Source organism: Mus musculus, chromosome 10 (genome assembly GCF_000001635.26).
Source record: "Mus musculus strain C57BL/6J chromosome 10, GRCm38.p6 C57BL/6J".
Lineage (NCBI taxonomy): Eukaryota > Metazoa > Chordata > Mammalia > Rodentia > Muridae > Mus > Mus musculus.
This window is the reverse complement of record NC_000076.6, coordinates 43,683,037-43,704,632: the sequence shown is the minus strand read 5'-3', so window position 1 is coordinate 43,704,632 and position 21,596 is coordinate 43,683,037.

Genomic DNA, 21,596 nt, shown 5'->3' with positions numbered 1-21,596 from the left:
AACTGACTATTATTGTTTTGCTTGGATTAATTCATATAGATTATTTCCCTCAGATTCTGGAAACCATAACCGAAGGACCTCAAGCTGAGTATAATGTACAGATAATATTACAAGAATAGCCCAGAGGGATGGCTCTGTGGCTAAGCGCACTGGCTGCTCTTCCAGAGGACCCAGGTTTAATTCCCAGCACCCACATGGCAGCTCAGAATCATCTGTAACTCCAGTTCCAGGGAGGTCCTCTTCCGGCCTTCAAGGGAACTGTGTGAACGTGGTGCACAGACATATATGATAAATCTAAGAGAAAAAAAAATCAGAAGAAAAGTATAAGGATTTTAAAAGAAAGAATATACCTCGACAGACTGTTTTCTGCATTTTCAGAATAGATTTACATTTTTAAGATGTGCTGCTAAAAATGTATAACCTATTTATTAAATGAACTGATAACTTGAAGGCATAACTACATAAAAACAATCAACTAAGCAGGGTGGTGGTGGTGCACGCCTGAGATGCAGAGGCAGGAGGATCTCTGAGTTAGAGGCCAGCTTGGTCTATAGAATGAGTTCTAGAACATCCAGGGCTATACAGAAAAACGTTGTCTTGAAAAAAACAAAACAAAAAGCAATCAACTACAATTATTATTAGCTGCCTGTATATATTTATATGTTAACAGTTCTTGGCACATTTTAAGATTAATTATATTTAACTATAATGACAAATGTCAAGTTGTTTATTGTAGACTACTGTAGAATAAAAAACTGTAGAAAAGGAAATAGAAGTCACCCGTGCTCACACCATTTAGAGGTGATTACCATTAACATTTTAATTTATCAACCTCTATAGTCTTTTATAAAATTACTTAATTCTCAAGTAAGATTACTCTAGACCAGAAATATAGCTTGGGGGCCGAGGACCTCTCTCTCATGTATGGAGCCCTGAATGCTATCCCCAGCTGCTCAAAGAATTCCTGAATATAACATTTTATAATGAGAAACTTACATCTCATTGTTCCTTAAGATGCAAGATTGGTACTTATATGTGGGGAAAGTGGAACCATGCCACCAGACAGAAAAATGGTAGGTCGAGCAGACTCAACCCAGTAAATCTCGTAATTGAGAACAATAGGTCTCAATCAGCTCCCGACCCGGTTCCTATCCTGGAGCACGTGACCATGACAACCCACAAAGAGGACCATGACAGCAGAGCGTGGAAACCCAGATTTCTCCATGCCAATGAGGCATCTAGCCAGACCCCGGATGTCTAGCCAAAGAGCTTCCCTTCCTGGGCATCCTTATCTCTGGTTCACCCCTAGTACATTGTATGCATCCTTGTCTGCTATGAATAAACACTTTGGACAATCGAGGACTGTCACCTTCATCAAGGACCTCCACAGGGAGAAGTTTTCTTCATACAGAGCTGCACCTAAGTCTCCCGAAGACGGCAGAGGCCCCTCCGCCCTCCTGGCACTCACCCTGAACTAAACCGGATGTCAGAAGGAGATGATGCATAGTGAAGTTTCAGACAGGCTTCCCCATTCCAGCCCCACCCCCCACACTGCTGCTTTCTACCAAACCCCCTAGGGAAGACTAGTGCTACCTCCTTTGGGTGCTGTTCCCAAAGCCTGCACTCTGCCCCCAGCATTTACAAAGCCCATTAACTCCAGATATGACCAGCAGAGGATGGGAGCCTGAAGCAAGTGGCTCTATTATCCAAGGCAAGCTTTGGATGGCATAGTGAAACCTTACTTAAGGCAACAATAACAACAATAAACCCGATCCATGGGAAGCTGAAGCAGGGGGATTGCTGTGAGTTTCAGGCCAGGCTGGGCTACAGAGTAAGACAGCAGCAGCCAAAAAGAGATCTGGTAAAACGAGCAACAATGTGTATCACTTAGACAGAGTGTTCTATAACATACAGAGACTGTTCATGTCACATTTTAGTGTCACATTCTTACCACAGGGGTTGCATAACAGGCTCCCATCTGACTACTGTATACCCTGTACCTTTGCTGACTACATTCCCTTGTGTTTGGAGTTCAAATTGAGGTCCTGGGTCAGGGCTGGGCTGGGCAGATGTTCCTCCTATATCTTGAGTATGTCTCCCAAAGTTCACAGACTAGAAACTAACCCCTCGGCACAGCAGTGTGGGGAAGTGGGAGCTATAGAGAGAGATATGAGACCATGGAAGCTCTGCTCCTAATAGCACAGCAGTGAGCTAGCCTCACAGGAACAGGCTAGTCACCTGTAGGCTGGCTTCTTTTGAAGTCAAGTTCAGCTCTCCCTCGTTCTGTGGCTCCAAACTTTCTCACCATATGTATTGGCTAGTTTTGTGTCAACTTGACACAGCTGGAGTTATCACAGAGAAAGGAGCTTCAGTTGAGGAAATGCCTCCATGAGATACAACTGTCAGGCATTTTCTCAATTAGTGATCAAGGGGGAAAGGCCCCTTGTGGGTGGGACCATCTCTGGGCTGGTAGTCTTGGTTCTATAAGAGAGCAGGCTGAGCAAGCCAGGGGAGGCAAGCCAGTAAAGGACATCCCTCCATGGCCTCTGCATCAGCTCCTGCTTTCTGACCTGCTTGAGTTCCAGTCCTGACTTCCTTTGGTGATGAACAGCAGTATGGAAGTGTAAGCCGAATAAACCCGTTCCTCCCCAACTTGCTTCTTGGTCATGATGTTTGTGCAGGAATAGAAACCCTGACTAGGACACCATATATCACTATACTATGTTAGACTACAAGAAGCTCATCCCCAGACATAGTCCCTGCTCTTCGACCCCCCACCCCTCCCCCATGCAAAGCCCCAAGCCAACACATTTCTGTTTACTAATTACCCAATCTCAGGTAGTCTTGTCATAGCATGGAAAACTGACCTCGATACTGTTATTTCTCCTGATTGCTCTGCTCCTGTCTCCAGGAGACCTCTGGTCCAAGGTTCTTTTTCATGGATTTGGTTCCCTAAGTAAACAGGTAACGGAAGATTGAGGCGCTCATGACCCTTACGTTTATGACCAGACTACATTGCAGAAGTTGCGGTTTGGGCTCTCTTTGAAGGGAAGGGATACTTTTTAAAAGGCATTTGTTAGTCTTTCCAAAAAAAAAAAAAAAAAAAAAAAAAGAAAAAAAGAAAAAATAGATGAAATAGCCAATTTTAGCTTAAGTGGTAAGGCTTTGTTATCTAAGGAAGGTAATTACCATCTCTCATTCCCCTATCACCTAACACAAGATGTGTGCATGATGCTCAACTTGCTCTGAATTGTACATTTGCTTGGAACAAATACAAGATAGCCAAGGATGGTCATGAGACTACAGCATAGCTCGAAGGGAGCTAACATCCCCTACAGTCCACAACCTGGGGCAGGAGAGGACAGGAAGCACTGCATCCACAGTAGGCTGCTGTCTTTATCCATAAATTAAGTGTGATTCACGGAAGAGCAAGGGATGCCAAATTGACAAGGGAGAGGCAATGTTGGCTTTGCACCATGACAACCAAGCTAAACAGGAACTATGTTTTCAAGAACTGCCTTCTCTGTATACTTCCAGGTCAGGGTTTGGCCACAAGATGTATTTCCATCAGACCTGGTGAGATTGAAAAAGTAGCTATGCTCTCCATGCTCTGGAGGAAGTGTGCAGATGCTGGCACGACAGCAGCCCATGTGGAGAAGGCGTGAGAATACGGACATGCAGCAGCCAGTGAACACTTGCCGGCCTGGTGGGCTGGCCTAGTGGTGTGGGGCAGCACCCAGTCGCATAGCTTCCCCAGCATCTACCACAGTTCCTCCAGTGATCTCTGAAGCCTGGGCCAAGTGTAAGAGAAGCTCCCTATCAGTAGACTCCAGCATCTCCGTGGCCACTGCAGAACTTAGGTCAGGGTTGACGAAGGAGACACTTAGGTCAGTCATGTATTCCCAGTGAGCTCACCAGTTGGTCTTCTCTTGTTTTTGTCCACACTCAAGCCCCCTTCTCAACTTTCTACCCGGCTGACCCAGAGGACTTCAGACTCAACGTTCAACATCACAGGGGCAAGGAGCCCTATCGAGAGCCATCTGCTTTCACAAGAGCCCAGGCAAAATGCCCACATCCTGGATTCGGTGTCCCTCACAGAGGTTCTGCATCTTACTGAATTCTGGGTAATACGAAATTACATGTTTATTGATTGCATTTCAGAAGAGCTATAACCATCTGAACTTGGCATTTGTTGATTGAAAAGGAGATCAAGTTTTAACTGTATGTTGACTGACTAGTAGAAGATGAGCAATTTATAAAAATGCTTTGAGATGGTACACGGAAATACAGATTTTTCTAATTTAGAAAGCAATGATTGAAAAGGAGATCAAGTTTTAACTGTGTGTTGACTGATTAGTAGAAGATGAGCAATTTGTAAAAATGCTTTGGGATGGTACACGGAAATACAGATTTTTCTAATTTAGAAAGCAATGATTGAAAAGGAGATCAAGTTTTAACTGTGTGTTGACTGACTAGTAGAAGATGAGCAATTTGTAAAAATGCTTTGGGATGGTACACAGAAATACAGATTTTTCTAATTTGTAAAGCAAACACTATTGAACAGTTCTGAAGTTCAAGTATCCGGTGTGTTCTTCAGTAAGAATCTTCTTCTTCTTCTTCTTCTTCTTTTTTTTTTTTTTTTGGTTTTTCGAGACAGGGTTTCTCTGTGTAGCCCTGGCTGTCCTAGAACTCACTTTGTAGACCAGGCTGGCCTCGAACTCAGAAATCTGCCTGCCTCTGCCTCCCGAGTGCTGGGATTAAAGGCGTGCGCCACCACGCCCGGCAGTAAGAATCTTTACAAACGTACAAATGCTTACTTATGTGCTGATTTGACCAATTGTTGTTTTTCTCAGATATCTCTACTCTATACACTATCCTCTAGCTACAAGTCGATATACACTGTATAAGCCAGGACTTTCTAAAGGAGCAGAACCAACAGAACATAAGCATGTATTACAAGGAGGGATTTATTGGCTTGCTTTACATAACAGAGCTCGGTAGTTCAACAATGGCCATCTACATCTGGAGAGGCAGAGAGAGCAGCTCTTCAGTCTGAGAAGCTGGACGCTTCAGTCTCCCTATCGTTTTAGAGGCCCCAGCGTTCTCTGGAGAGCCACTGGCATTCACTCCACATGGGAAAGATGAGGAAGCTGTCGCAGGTGTCAGATGTCAGAGAATGATGGCAACAGTCATGCACATTCAGAAAGGGACTCATGCCCTCTCCAGCCCTCTTCCATTCATACAACAAGCTCATCGGCTGAAACCACAAACATTCAGGATGGAGACCCCCACTTCCTGCCCAACTGTCCCACATGTCAATACTCCCTGGAAATGCCCCAGCCCCACAGTATGGCTTTTGCTTAGGCATTTTCCTTCCCTTCACACAACCTCCAATCTTTTTCCACTCCTATCTCCCAAACTCCAAATTCTTGATTTGGAGGCCTTGACTCGGATCCCTGCCTTCAAATCCCCCCTGCATTCCATGGCTGTCCACACACAGTTGTACACGAGCCTCAGTCCTCCTCTACCTTGCCTGGCTTTGGCATAGTCCTTCGGGCTTGAATTCTCTTTTGGAGCTGAGTGTGGTGTCATGTACTTATAATTCTGGCACTGGGGAGGCTAAGGTAGGGGAGTCATGAGTTCAAGGCCAGCTTGAGCTACATAATGGTGATCTATTGACAACAGGACCAGAAGGCCAACATATAGTGCATGGCACCCAATACACATTCTTCTCCACTTCTACCTGCTGCGTGTGTGTGTGTGGGGGGGGTGTGTGTGGTGTGTGTGTGGGGGGGGGTGTGGGTGTGTGTGTGTGGTGTGTGTGTGGGGGGGTGTGGGTGTGTGTGTGTGTGTGTGTGTGTGTGTGTGGGTGTGCTGAGATAGCTCTACTTGGTCTATCCTAGGCTTCTCCTCCCCCTCCACTTTTTCCTAAGCCGAGTTCCATCTGTGTTTTCTGCCTTTTACTTTCTCTGTTCTAGCCACTGATCCTTGTGATTCATAAAGGACTAAAAGCACTTCTTCCTTGGGAGGGGAGAGGGGAGGCAACTGGGCTGATCATTCTGGCATTATTTGGGTTATCTAAGAAAGGAGAGATGACTAAAGGCATTAGCACAGTGAATGCCCTCCACTAGGTAAGGATAATGGAACTTGGTACATACCCGCAGTGGGAGCAGGAAGCCTCACTCTAAGGCACAAATAAATCCAAGGCCACACACTCCCCAGGCCCCCACATTTCAAGCGTCTTTTTTTGGTTGATGAGAATAAACATGCGAAATAGCACAAGCTTTTAAGTCAAAATTCAGCAAAAAGAAAACCTGAATAAAATTAACAAATAAGAATAAACTCATAAATTATTAATAATTTATACAAGTGCATTTCTTCACTTTAGCAATGTGAAGTAGGTGTAAATAATGAAGACTTCACATTAGATCATTTGCAAGAGACTCATATAAAAGAACTTCCCTCGCAGATAAAAGCCTGGCACGGGAAAACATGATGTAATCTACCTCCTAAATCTTGGGCACTATGCCAGCTCTCAGGGCCATGCTACCACTCCAATGTCTTTAAGGCCAGGTTTAAAACTTCCTTCTCTCTTTTTAAAAGACAGAGTCTCTCTATTATGTAGCTCTGTTTGTCTTGGAACTTACTTTGTAGGCCAAACTGACAAGGAATCCCCTTGCCACTGCCTCCTGAGAACTGGGATCAAAGGTGTGGCCCTAAAACTTCCTTTTAAGCACATTATTAAATGAAATCGTTTAGATTTTTAAAATTATATTTTATTACTTTGTGTATATATGTGTATGTATGTGTGTGTCTCGTATATGTGTTGTGTGTATGCATGTGTTGTCTGTGTGCACGTGTGTGCATGTATGTTTTTGTGTGTGCATGTGTGTATCTTGTGTTTATATATTTATGTGTGTGTGTGTGTATATGTGTGGACATGGGTATGTGTGCATGCATGTGTGTGTGTATCAGAGGAGCTGGTTCTTCATCTACTACATAGGGATGAAACTCAGGTCGCCAGGCTTGTATGGCAAGGACCTTTACCTCCACTGAGCCCTGAATTTTCATTTTTATATACTCCCTCCATGGTGGAATTGTCATTAGACTTAGCTGGCAGCCATGGTGGGGCAGGACCCCCGAGAAAGGAAGCAATGCTCTCCGGGGAACGTCCCAAGAGAGGTTTGGTGGGGACTAGGCATTAGAGCTCCTGGATGTTGTTAGATGACCAAAAACATGGAGAGAATGAGGATTAGGAGGCTAGCGGTCTGAAGGAGAACTCCTTGGGGGACATTTGGGAAGCCCTGTAAACTTGTTCTGTAAAGCCCTTAAAGCCCACATGATCTTCTGTGAACCAGTAAAGGCAAGATACAGATTTGTAGGAAGACACCCTCTCCTCCCTCCCCTTTCTTCCTTCCCACCTAGCTTCTTCCAAAGCAGTTACCACATCTTTGCTCTGTAGCCTCCAATCAGACTTCTCCTCCTCCTCTTCCTCCTTTCTTTTTTCTTTTTTTGGAGATAGGGTTTATCTATGTAACGTTGTCTGTCCTGGAACTCGATCTGAAGACCAGGTAGTCCTGGAAGTCAGAGATCCACCTGCCTCTGTCTCCTGAGTGCTGGGATGAAAGGCGTGTGCCACCACTGTTGCACGTAATTTTAAAAAGCACGCTTGCTCCTTGCCTGGTGCTGCGGCCCCTCACAACTTAGCTCAGACATCATGGCAGTGCTGGCTCCATTTCCATCCTGCCCAGTCCTCCAGCTGGCTCTGCTAAACTCCCCAACACCCTCCTGAGAACACTTGGAGCTACTGCTTGCGATCCACTGACTGACCAACCCTGCGGTCTGCTTTCTTCTCCCACCTGAGTCTCGGTGGCTGAAAAACACCAGACAGCCTTAATATTTTAAAACCAGTCAGATAACACAACTGCTGGGTTAAGAATATCCTGCCCCATCCTCTTTAGCCTCTGCAGGTGGGTGCGGAGGCTACAAACTATTGGTCCCCGAGACCTACAAGTCTGTCCTCCCTATCTGCTCCACTGCCTGGTCCAGATTTCCAAACCTCTCCCGATCTGTCCCCTTCTCTTCCACCCCGGAAATCCTGACTTATCCTTCTCCCAGTGATTGGCTTCGGCCATCTTTATTGACCCAATCAAGAAACAATTAGGAAACTAGATTTTTAGTTATCAACTCCTCCCACTACACACCACAACTGACCAGACAAGGCTTTCAACTTTGTGATATCCTTATGAGTGAACAGAGAGAAAATAGTGGTCATAACAAACCTATCTCTAGAATGGTGTTGTGTGAATCCTTATGACACTGCAGCATTCCCTGGTTACCTGATACTCTAAGCGTCTTCACTGGAGCCAAGAGTTAAGTTTTCTGTTTATTATTATTATTTTTTTTTATTTTACTAAAGAAACAGTCACAGACTACCCACATTGCTGATTTTTCTATTAACTCCATATGTGTAAGTCACCAATGTGCTTGGCACTTCAGTTTCCTTTTTTCTGGAAGTTGGAGATTATAAAGCTGGGTTTCCATGATTATTAAATAAAAGCATATAGAAAAAGCAGATGGCTCAAAGTGCCGATGTGCAGGAATACGCGGTGGGAAAGGGATGAGTTTGACTCAAACGGCAGAAAGTGGAACTGGGGAGAAAGACAGCGGCTGCCAGGCTTTGAGCGCACCTGCCTGCCTGCCTGCCAAGCCTCACGTTGAAATCTCGGGCTCTTAGAGGCTTCTGTACAGAGACTGGCAGCCAAATGCCACTGCTTATAGTATGGTCTCCAGGGAGGCTTGAAGGCACCAAGGGCTCGCTGAAATTCCCGGGAGATCTCCTTTGGGGTCCTCCCACCCTACACGGAGGAGCTATTACAAACTTAAGAAAAAGAGGCAACTGTATCTATCACGAGCCAGTCCCATTTTGGGGCGGGTCCAGAGGGGGAAGCAGTTGCCTCTGGGCATGCTCTGCTCCACTGGCCTGGACTGCAAACCAGACCGTTGACTACACAAGTTCAGAAAGATTTGTCGCTGGCTTTGGTAAATCACACCAGTTTCCAACCATGGAAATATTCGCTTGTTTACCTCATGCGTGTCTCCTGCCAGCATGCCTGCAATCCCGGCACAAAGCACTGAAGCAGGAGGATCATCCATTCCAGGTTAACCTCGGCAATAGAGTGAGACCCTGTCTTAATAAACACAGGAGCAGCCAGAGGAATGAGGAAGATCAGAGACATGATGACAGGGAATGGATATGAGCCAAGTACAATGATATCTATCTGGGGGCAGACGCCATGATAATTAATACCTACTGTTTTGCACACAAACTAAAAAAAAAAAAAAAAATCAATAAAAAAAGTGCTGTCATTAATTTTTTTTTAGGATGGAGAAACAGTTTGTATGAATTTACATTCTTGTTATAATGAAGACTTTGTAAGTTTATTGATAATTATAAAAGCTTGCAGTACAGTATCAGGAAAGCAGTCGACTGCACCCTGATAGGTCCTCATTCACCACAGGAAACAAGCCAGAAATAAGCCCATCGAGGTGATTGAAGCTTGGGATTCTGTGGTGGGAGCACTCTCTGAGTTCGAGACCCACCTGGGCAACAGACTCAGACACAGTCTCAAAAAAGCAGAACCAAAGAGCTCCTTCTCTTCTTCTGTAAAGGACTGACACACCTTTAACTGGCTTTGGCATTATGAGAAAAACTCCAGGACTCAGATCAAACAAAGCAGAGGCCTGGTCCTTCCAGCGCTTGCCGGCCTCCACCTGTGCTTTCTGTCCCATCAAAGGAATGGGGATTAGCTGCCCTAACGCCGCTGGAATGAAGCTCGGATTATCTTGGTGTCTGTTTTCACAGGCATTGAGCCTGAACCCCTTAGCCAGTGAGACCTGACTGGGCCTCTCTCTTGTAAAAGTAGGCAGGCCCAGCTGAGCTGATACCAGATACAACAGGAGTCCAGCCCCTACCACATGTCACTTCCATTAAATCCCATCTTGTTGCTTACTGGGTGTGTGGCCTTGGTTAACCACAAACCCTCAGAAAAGCCTCAGATCAGCTGAAAGCCTTTGTTTTTTAGCCAGCTCTTAGGGTATAATGAGAAGAGTTACTCGGAATGTTAAAACGTTCCTTTCCTACTGCCAGGGCTGAAACCGAATGGGACACACCAGTAAGATGGCTGGTCCTCATGATTCCATTCATGACAAAAAGAGACGTTATCTGGTCTCTTCCCGTGACCGTGTAGAAAATGGCATGGTGTTCAAGAGCCTTCTAGTTAACTGAGGTGCTCTGAGCAGGTAGCCAAGGAAGAAAGGCAGTATTTAAAGGGGCAGTTAGTGTTCAGAGGGGGGAAGGAAGTATCTTAATTCTTTATACTGTCCCTGACCCCAGCCTCCGTTCCATAAATAGGCCAGGATAACATTTGCTGCCAGAGGAAGTATTCAGATACCACTTCTAAAGGCCATGAGTGATTCACACTGGAGGTCAATAATTAACTTAGCCGGGAATGTGTTCAACTGCACAACTACTCTTAACTCTTTAAATCTCAGAAGACATTCTCCCCAGCTTGGTGAAAGATAACAACTGGAAACAGAGCAGTGTCCACACGGATCTGTGATGCTGGTGGGTGGAGGAATGTCGCCGTCTGTTTTATGATTAGCATACCTTGGAGCATTAAGTCACAGAATGCTTCAGGGAGTGAGATGTCTTCGATCTACCACATGGAAAAGGCTGAGGACTGGATGGTTTCCATCTTGGCAGTCATTATTTTCAGGATGAAATAGACATGCTTTATTCATCAGGAGACCTAATTGCATGACTTTTTTCCTATCCCAGTTCTAAACTAGAGGCAGGTGATCAGGGAGGAGGGACATTTCCTACCTCTGACTGGGCATCCTTCAAGGATCTCCTAAATGGAGACTTTGGTAAACGACAAGAGGCAATAGTGGTTTCGGATTATTCCAGATGAAGAAATCACCCACCATTGGTTTGGGGAAGGGGAGTTGTTTCTGGTTTGTGGGAGGTGCCCACCCCCATGAGCTAGCCAGTCTTGTCAAGGAGGCAACCCTAATGACTCTATAAGAACTGGCAATGTGAACTATGCATGGGTGAAGAGAAAAAAAATTCCGCGGGGGCATGGGCAGCCTGTCAGGCAGAGATGGGCTTAGGCCTCAAATGGCTTGTGGGCGAGTGGTGGGAAACCTCAGAGAGAAACAACTTCACTGGGCCACAAACAACTCTCTGCTGACTCCCATGTGCCCCCTGGCAGGAACACTAGCAAGAGAACTGCACCCCCACTGTGGTTACGTCATGTCCCTCAGAGTTCATATGCTGAAGGCTTAACCCCCACACCTCAGACACTGGCACGATTTGGACAGAGGATCTTTGAAGAGTTAAAAAAGACCTTTGAGAGGACCATATAAGTTAAAATGGGGCCACAAGGATGTACCCTAACAATGTGGCCTTATGAGAAGAAATATGAACACAGGAAGGAACTCCAGGCCCTCTACATGCGGAGAGATCATGTGAGGATACACAGAGAGGCAGAGCCAGGACAGAGACCTACGTCTTCACATCTTGATCTTAGACCTTCAGCCTGTAGACCTGTAAGACTGTGTCCTAGTCAGAGTCACTATGACTATGCTGAAACACCATGACCAAAAGTAAGCTGGGGAGGAAAGAGTTGATTTCACTCACAGTGCCATAGAACAGTCCCTCACCAGAAGCTGTGTGGGCAGGAACCTGGAGGCAGGAGCTGATACAGAGGCCATGGAGGGATGCTGCTTACCGGCCTGCTCATCATGGCTTGCTCACCCTGCTCTCTTAAAGAAATCAAGGCCACCAGCCCAGGGATGGCATGACCCACAATGGGCTGGGCCATCCTCCATCAATCCCTAATTAAGAAAATGCCTTACAGGTTTGCCTATAGCCTGATCTTGGGAAGCGTTTTCTCAGTTGAACCTCTTCCCTCCTTTCTAGCTTGTGTCTCTCTCCACTGACATAGAACTGCCCAGCACAAATGGTTTCTGCTATTCAGCCCCCTAGCCTATGACTGAGTCAATTCGAGTCTTTTGAGGAGGACAGACAACAAACAAATTATTTAATTGATATTTTAAGGACAGCCATGGAGGGCATTGGAAAGGGTGAGTTCCTTTGAGAAAACATATCAAGAACAGCTAGAAGAAGAGTTCCGGGAAAGCCGGCCACAGGAGCTCCCACTGTGGGATGCTGGGAAACAAGACTGATGCCCCAGAACAGCAGGTGACATGGCTTCCTGGAGTTGACAGAAGTATCTAGCTAAGCCTTGATCTTGAAAGCAAGTCCAAACTATTATAGGTTTTTAAGTGGGCAAGGGGATCAATAATTCGAGTATATTTTCTTCTAGAATATTCTAAGTAGGCAGAGGCTTCCAGGCACAATGTGTGTAAGGGAGGAAGGCTAAGCAGAAGTGGGAGCAGGCAGGTAAGGATGAGGGAGAGAGCTTCACACATAAACGTTTTGCTCAAAGGGCAGGGCTTGGTGATGGGAAATTGCTTTGGAGTTGTTTTGTCCCTGTAGCTGCCTGTCTGGGTGCTCAAAACATGTAGATGGATGTGTCCTTGGTGGACAGGTCTCCAAAGTCAAGTGGTTGTCATGCAATCTGCTTCATGCCAAGGGTGTGGAGACCAAAGGGCTATCTCCTCTCACATTCTCTCTTCCCCATCCCTGTGGAATCGCATCACAGACCGCACCACAAGCCTCTTCAGAACCCTGTAGGGAAAACAGCTGACAGCTTTATGACTCAGTCAAAACTGCTACCTGGAAACTGTGCATAAAGCCACACTTCACCTTTCTCCGTGAGGCTCTGCTGTTTCCTGGTTGTCTTTTCAACTGTTCACAGCTGGAGTGGAAGGGAAGGCAGGGAAAGGGCATTATCTTCAAAGCGACTGAACTTCCCCCATGTTCGTCCTCCAAGGGGACTCTACTGTCTGACTGACCAAAGCAGACAACTGTGGCTCAGATCTGCTATGAAGATTACAGTCGGAGAAACCTTGGTCCTGTGAGCCAAACTTCCCTCCACTTGTCACTGCTGAAGCTCCCAGGGAGACACAAGACAGAGGGCCAGCTCTTCATCTTACAGCGTTATGCCAACCTTAGTTCTCATCAGCCAGCAGTTGCTCGTTATTTTGGAAATATTAGATTAGAGGCACTGCTCTCTAAGAGACCTATGAGTGAAGCACTAGGCTGAAGCTAACACAAGCACATTTAGAAATAAAACACAGGCTGGAGAATCCTGGCCTGGCCGTTGCCTCTAAATGCATTATCTAAACAACAGGGTCGGGGTGGGAGTGGGCGTTAAGAACAGACCATTTCAAAAAACTATTAGTTCGCGGCTGGCCAAGGTTACTAATTTATTGGGGGTTTGTTGTTGTTGTTTGTTTGCTTGTTTTGATTTTGATTTTAAACCTCTTTCAGAACAAGAAAGCGTCAGGATCCTCGAGTACAAAGCTTATTTTGTAATCAAGGTGTGGTCTGAGGACCCGCTGCGTTGGCACCGCCCAGGAGCATGATTGACGTGCAGAACCTCGACTGGCCACACCACCCAGTCCTACTGAATCAGAGCCTATACCTGAAACAGATCACTGGAGGTTTTGCGCACATGTTGAAGTTCTAAAAGCAAGACTCAAGAGCAACCGGGACAAAAGGAAGATATGAGGAAGGTTGGGTGAGTGGGTTTAGAAATATAAGAGCTGGGGGCTGGAGAGATGGCTCAGCCGTTAAGATCACTGACTGCTCTTCCGAAATTCCTGAGTTCAAATCCCAGCAACCACATGGTGGCTCGCAACCATTGGTAATGAGATCTGACACCCTTTTCTGGTGCATCTGAAGACAGCTACAGTGTACTTAGATATAATAATAAATAAATCTTTAAAAAAAATAAAAAGAGTAAGAGCCCGGGTTAAAGCGCAGCCCTTGGCCCTCAGTCACAGGGTTTGGGCAGTAAGGATGGGGGTGGAGCATGGAGGAAGAAGGCTGGTGTGCTCCTCCCTCCTAGGTACTGTGGGGTGTCCTCAGCCCAGCTCACCCGGTTATAGGTTATGCAAAGTATAATAGTGTAAAAGAAAGATTTGTCTTTCCAATTAAGCACGAGCAAAGGGCACTTTCTACAAACTGCTTGGTAGTGTATACCACCTGAATATCTTTTCTATTGCTTCCATTTCCAAAGAGGCTGTTCTAGGTTAGCCAAGATAATGGCTCTGCTAGCAACCTGGCTAAGCAGCAATCGATCATGGCACATATCAGTCCCACCTTTGAAATCCACTGCATGTCCCACACAAGAGGGAGAAGGAGATTTGGGGGTACAGCTATAACACTAAAACTTAGACAGATGTGTCTCGATGCCCCAGAATCCAGAGCCTGGACTGGTGGGTATCATGCCTATCCCTTTGAAAAGTCCAGAAGATGAAATCTGACACCTTCACCCATGCTCCTCTCATTTAAGACAGGATTACAAGTGAACGTGAGTCACAGGAATGCTATCCACCTTAGTTTATGTTAGGAGAGCAACCAGTGTTCCCATCATTCCCGCTGCTGAAGTCACTGCTGACATTTTAAGCTGTGACCTGTTCGGCGTTCTCTCTCCCCCTCTTCTGAATCACTCCATCTTTCCATTCGCCCCAAACCTAATTCTTTCTGTCAATATGAAAAAAAAGAAATATTTGAAATGAGACGACGAAAGGAACATCCCATTGACTCAGAGACTACCCGAAGCAGCCTTCTCCTTCCCCACCCCTTTCCCATCCCTGCTTCAGGCTCCCTCCCAGGCAGCAGGCTCCAGTGAAACAGAGAAGACCGAAACTGGAAGCGTGAACAGATTTGAATTGATACAACTTTCTGGCAAACAAAAGGATTTAAAAGAGTTTGGCAAAGGTTAAGCACACACAGAAAACTTTATTTCCTGGTGTCTTCTGATTAGCCTTGAAGATAATCAGTGGCCCTGGGAGGATTACTGGAGAAACAATCACATTCCTGCAAACACACAGGAAGCACAGAGCCCCGAATCTTCGAATCTTCGCGTTACACCCCCAACTCCCACCTCCCTTGGCTCTTCTGGAGTTACCATTCCCCTCCCACCTCCTAGGGCTCTCCTGGAGTTACCACCCCTCCCCACTCCCACCTCCCATACCTCTCCAGCTTCTTGGCTTGTGCAAATTACTCCTCAGGCTCAAGTGACACCAGGCTGACCCCAGGGTTAGGTGCCCTGCCAGCTCTAGGCTTGCTTTACTATAGCAACACTTTCCTGGGAGAGAACTGTGTCATCCCTATTTCAGGCAGAAGCCTCTGGCAAGCACAGTGCTCAGAGCTTTCCAACCGGCAGTTCCTGTATTAGGTTTATTTTGCTAAGGAAATGACATCCATACAGATTTAGTAAATGCTGATAGCACACGTGATTTCTGAGCCGGAATTGACCTGGACTTGCCTGACTTCTAAAGCAAAACTATAACAGGAAGAAACATGTTTTCTTATTCCCCTGGTTTTACACCTACATTTCCACAACACTGGACAGCACCAGGAAGCAGGAGTCACCAGAACCTCCAGGTTATGTGAATGTCCAGCGCCCACTAAATTCCATTTGACCATCTAACTGCCCAAGTGACTAAGCAGTGGCTACCAGAATATTCTATTAATACTGGTTTCTTTTTATTTTCTCTTAGATTGCAAATGTGCTTTCTCTTGCTCTCTCTCTCTCTCTCTCTCTCTCTCTCTCTCTCTCTCGTGAGTGTGTGTGTGTGTGTGTGTGTATGTATGCATGCATCTGCTGTGGGGTGCACTTATGTACATGCATTTGAAAGCCACAGTCAAGTTTGGATGCAACTCTGTGCACTACACTGGTTTTGAGACAGGGTCTTTCACTGGGACCTGGGGCTCACTGTTTTAGGCTAGGCTGGCTTGCTAGTGAGCTCCTGGCCTCCTCCTGTCTCCACCTCTCAGTGCTGAGATTACAAGGGCATGCCACAATACCTAGTTTTATATGTGGAGTCCCTGGAAAGCTAACACTTTCCCAACTGAACTATAGCTTCCGTTAGCAACATGGTAAGTGACCTCTGACCTCTTCCACATCTCATTGCACACTACTTGTTGGCATCAGGACATTCCAAACCTATGACATCACATAGGTGACAGCGCGACCTGTGACCTGCAGACCAGTTGCCAAGACAACAGGCACCATATTCCCAGCATTCGCTTGGCTCACCTCCCACCTTTACCTGTGTTACGTCATTTTCGATATAAGGAGAACGCCCCTCCCTCCCTCTCTCTCCTCCTCTTCTCTTTCTGCTACTACCTTGTCTCTCCCTTCCAATGAAACCTTTTCCACGTGGATCTGCCTTGGCCTAGTGTGCTGTTGAGACTTGACCAGCCATTCTAACACATCACTACTAACCAAACGTGGAACCCTGACCTACAAAGACCAAAGAGTCTCTGGATATTTTGCTCTGCACACCTGAGATGATGACTAGCAAGTTAAGATAAGAGGTGTTTTCCTCTCCTCATCTAAGCGCCTAGGATGGTTTTCCTCCCAGCTAGGAACACAGTTCCATTAAGAGAATGCACAGAGAAAACAGGTATCCGGACAGGAAAGGATTCACTGCAGAGACTGCTTTCCTGTGTCAGCCCTGCCTCAGCCATCCTTCTGTCTATTTATGCTAGTCAGCAACCCTGAAGTCATAACAAGTTACAGTCTATTAGAAAAAAATTAAGCTAGGCTCTATGGTGAAGGACTCATCCCAGCACTCAAGAGGCAGGGAATACACGTAGACCCTGTAAACAAACAGAACCTCATATTCTTTTCTTTAGCTGTTTTGCATCAGTGTATGTATAAAAATGCAAAACACAAGGCACTTGTATTTTATGTGAAGTCAACTACCAAATTCAGAAGCAAGGAGACTCTAGGAAAGGTACCCTGTTAATAGCTAGGAGACAACACCCAGAGTGATGCTGATAGGGGCTTCAAAGGAGATCATTTGAATATCAAAGGACTGAGCTGAAGCCCGGGGCGGGGGTGGGGGGTGGGGGTGGGGGGGAACTTGAGAAAAGACCCTGAAGTATTTTCACAGAGAAATAATCTTGTTCATATATGTACTGTGGAAACCAAACATGGAGGGAAGGATCGCATGACAGCACCATCCAGGTCTGTCAAGAAACAATTATGACATGAAAAACAAAGCTGTACTTGTCAGGACTGGAGAGTGGTCTAGTGGGTAAGCGCTTGCAGCACAATCAGGAATTGAGAGCCCTAGCAGCCTCAGAAAAGGTCAGGGGCATTGGCACTGTGACCTCAGCACCTCGCCAAAAAAGGGGGCTATAATAGGTTTAATGAGAGACACTGCCTCAAAAAAGTAAGTTAGAAAGTGATGAAGATACCAACTCAGGCTTCTATCCTCCACACATGCGCGTGCGCGCGCGCGCACACACACACACACACACACACACACACACACACACACACGAGCAGCTCTCTCATGCACACACACACACAGAGACATAAGTGAGTGGCTGTCTCTTGCACACACATACATACTCACACAGGTGGTGGCTTTCTCTCTCACATACACACATATGCACACACATGTATACACACCAGTCAGCATCTCTTGGGTTGCTCTAACAATCAGGGAAGGATGTGATAATAACTTTGGTTCAAGACAGAAAAAAAAAAAATGAAGTTGTATCCATAGCTCCATAGGAGACACAGCTGAGGTTTTCACTTTTCAGTACAAGGCTCCTGTTGAAACTTTCCTAATGGCTCCTGAGATAGAAGAGCCGATAATGACCTCGTTTTAAGAGAATAAGTTTGCAGCAGGCTCCCGGCCATTAAGAGCTTCCTGGGACATGTTTATCATTTGAGGAAGCAGCATGACCACATAGATCATTAAGGCTTGGTTTTCCAAGAAAGGAAACGGAGGCCCAGAGGACACCCTGGTGAGGCAGAGCCTGTTGTTTGACGGGTGCCTGTAACTGTGCTGCGCTCTAGCTGATTCCCTGAGGACAGTGAGCCCTGAATGAGTTCAAGAGGGCTGATCATTAAGGCCATTAACAAGTACCACCTACCCATCGACTTGAAAGAGAAGAGGCCTTGCCGAGGCAGCCTAAACAGGTCTCCTAAGTCCTCACTTCACTCTCGGGCTGGCCTTGGTACCTTCCATCTCTCTACAAGTCTTGTTTCTCCATTGTGCTTTGACTCTCCTACTCCTCGCCTGTTCCCTCCTCCAAAATGTTCTGTATCCAGCTGCCCCCATCTTTTGCCAGGAGAGTAGCAGGTTTTAGGTCTACAGGAAGAGGAGCCCAGCAGGTTGATCACAGCCGTAGACAGATGCTTGTGTGCCATCTTGGTCAGATTAAGACATGTTTAAGGCGTTAGTGGACTACACCTTTTGTTGTGGCTATTTCCAGAGACGATAACTGAGAGATTTCAACCCATCCTGAATAAGGACAGCCCATTCCAGGGTCAGGAGCCCTAAACCGAATAAAACAGAAAAGGAGAATGTGAACCAACACTGCTGCCTCTGTTTCTTGACCAGCAGGATCCTGCCACCAAGTCTGCCTGCCAGGAAGGGCTCCATCCCTCACCATGAGGTAAAACAAACCTCTGCTCCCTGGAGTTGCTTTGTTAGCAAGTATGTAGCCATGGCATTGAGAAGAAAACCATTGCAATGATCCACCAGGAAAGACGATGGAGGAGGAGACACCATCACCCCTGCTTAGCATGGAGTCTAGGGGGGGGGAATCTGCAATCATTTCAGGAAGTTTTGGGGGGATGTTGGAGGGGAGGGTGTGAGGTTAAACAGAAAAGAAGAGAAGAAACTAGTCCAAACATTTTTACTAAGGAAACTTGAAAGAGTCAACGATTTGCAAGTTAGAGACACACACAGAGTCAGAGACACAGAAAGATTAAGTATGGGCTTATGTCCTGGGTCATGTCTCTGACCTACACACAGTATTCACTTCTAAGGGATCATGGAAATGGGAACGTGGGTCAGATTAATTTTGCACTGTAAAACTTCATAAAGAATTCAAATAAAGGCAACTGGTGAGGTGGCCCAGTGGACAAAAGAGCTTGCAGACAAGTCTGGTGATCTGAGCTTCATCCCTGGAACTCCCATGGGCAGGAAGAAAGCCAAGTCCTGCAAGCTGTCCCTGTGACTTTCACGGGCATACTGTGGCATCAACCCGCAGGTGAGTACACCTGTGCTCGAGCGCTCTGGGGAGTATACACACACACACACACACACACACACTATACACATACACATCACAACACAGACACCACACACACATACACATACATACACAATAAACAAGTAGATAAATGTAAATTTTTTAAAAACTAAAAAAAAAAAGTCATGTGTCCCAGTTTCTAGCCCAACACATTTTTCTGTCAGATCTCCTAAAATGTTAGAAGTAAAGGTTATTTTTATTTTATATTACTATTATATCGAGACATGTTTTCTCTGTATAGTCCTGGCTGTCCTAGAGCTAGCTCTGTGGACCAGGCTGGCCTTGAACTAACAGAGATATGCTTGCCTTTGCCTCCAGAGTGCTGGAATTAAAAGCACATGCCACCACTGCCCATCTAGGTTTGGGTTGTTTGCTTGTTTGTTTGTTTGTTTGTTTGTCTGTCTGTCTGTTTTTAGAAGTGAAAGTTAAAGGAGCCCTTTAGCTGTGGGCTCCTGGGTGGTTACTGCAAACTGTTTAAACTGTGGCCACCGAGGAGGCAGAAGTGAGTGTTCTTGCACAGTTTCCTGCTGTGTTGACATGGTTTGTGAGCAGAGTTCTCTGAGCCTCGGTTGCCTCATCCACAAAACCCAGGTCAGAATGCTGTGAGTCCCCTACTGCATGCCAGGTACCAAGAGTAAGATTCAGTCAGAAACAGAGAAGAGGTGCAGGAACGTGCTGGGCTCCCAGTGCCCGTCCCCTGTGAGGCCTGTGAGGCCTGCTAACCCTCGGAAGGCCTTCCCTTGGCTCTATGGAACCGAGCCTTTAAAAAGGATCTCACTCCAAATTCCATTTCCAAAGAGCCTCATCTTCTCCGAAGCAGTTCCCACAAACACATTAGCACTGCCTGAGGACCGGGAATGGAGCTTTGGGCCCCAGTCAGGAGTCACATGCCTTCCCTCAGGGCAAAGAAAAGAGGCGCCTGGTGGGGCTGCATTCTTCTGAGCTCCCGCTGGCTTGGCAGCCCAGGTAGAGGCAGGTGGGGCCAGGGGTGTGGTGTGTGTTGGGGGAGGAGACGACAAGCTTCAGCCTTCCACTAGGCTGTTTCAAAGACAGCACTCTGGGTGGTGTCAAGAACCCGTGTGGTGTGTGTGTGTGTGTGTGTGTGTGTGTGTGTGTGTGTGTGTGTGTGTGTGGTGTATGTGTATGATGTCTATGCATATGGTGTGTGTATGATATCTATATGTATGGTGTTTGTGTGTGTGTCTATGAAGTCTTTGTGTATGGTGTGTCTGTATGATGTCTCTGTGTGTGTGTGTGTGTGTGTGTGTGTGTGTGTGTATGTGGTGTATGTGTATGATGTCTATGCATATGGTATGTGTATGATATCTATATGTATGGTGTTTGTGTGTGTGTCTATGGAGTCTTTGTGTATGGTGTGTCTGTATAATGTGTGTGTGTGTGCAACATCAGGTGTCTTCTTGTTATTGCTTATCACCTTATTTTTAATTTTAATTTCACTTTAACTATGTGAGTGGTTTACCCACATGCATGTCTATACACCAAGTGTGTGACTAGTCCCAGCAGAGGCCAGAAGAGAAATCAGATCTCCTGAAACTGGAGTTATAGATGGTTGTGAGTTATCATGTAAGTGCTGGGAACTGAACCTGGGTCTTCTTCTAAAAGCACAGCAAGTGTTCTTAATTGCTGAGCCATCTCTCCAGCCCGGTCTCCAGTTTCTCACTAATCAGGAACTCGGCTATTCAGCTAGTCTGACTGTGTGCAGGCACACAGTGCGGCATTCGTGTGTTTCACATAGGCGCAGGGCCACAGCCTCAGATGCTCATGCTTGCGCAGCGAGCACATTTCCAACTGGGCTGCCTCCCAGCCTTGTTTGACTTTTCATTTCTCATTGGTGTGCACTGCAGTTTTGCACACGATGTCCTCACAGTGCTTATGAATGCTGGAGTGTGCTTGCTTTCCTTGTTCTGTTGTTGTCTCATTTTGATTTTGAATAGTAGATATCAATAAGTATAGCCCATGCACACTAAAGCTCTCTAATGCCTGCAATAATTTGTAAGAGCTTTAAGGGGCATTGGAGCCAAGTGACTGTTGTGAAGAGACCCTTGCTCCATGGCTCCGTCAAAGAGCAACATTCCTGGTACAGGCCAGCACAATGCCTCTGGCAGCCACTTCTCAGGAAGGGGTCCTGGTTCCTCTTGCTTCTAGAACATTCTATATAAAAAACACCTGAGTGCAGGCTACCTGGATGAAACATGGAGAAACTGAGGCTGTCGGAGTAGAGTGATGAGTGTCCCGACTCAGGTGGCAGCTGCCAGGTAGAACAGTGACACAGGTGTGTCTATGTATATGGTGTGTGTGTCTGTGTGTATGATGT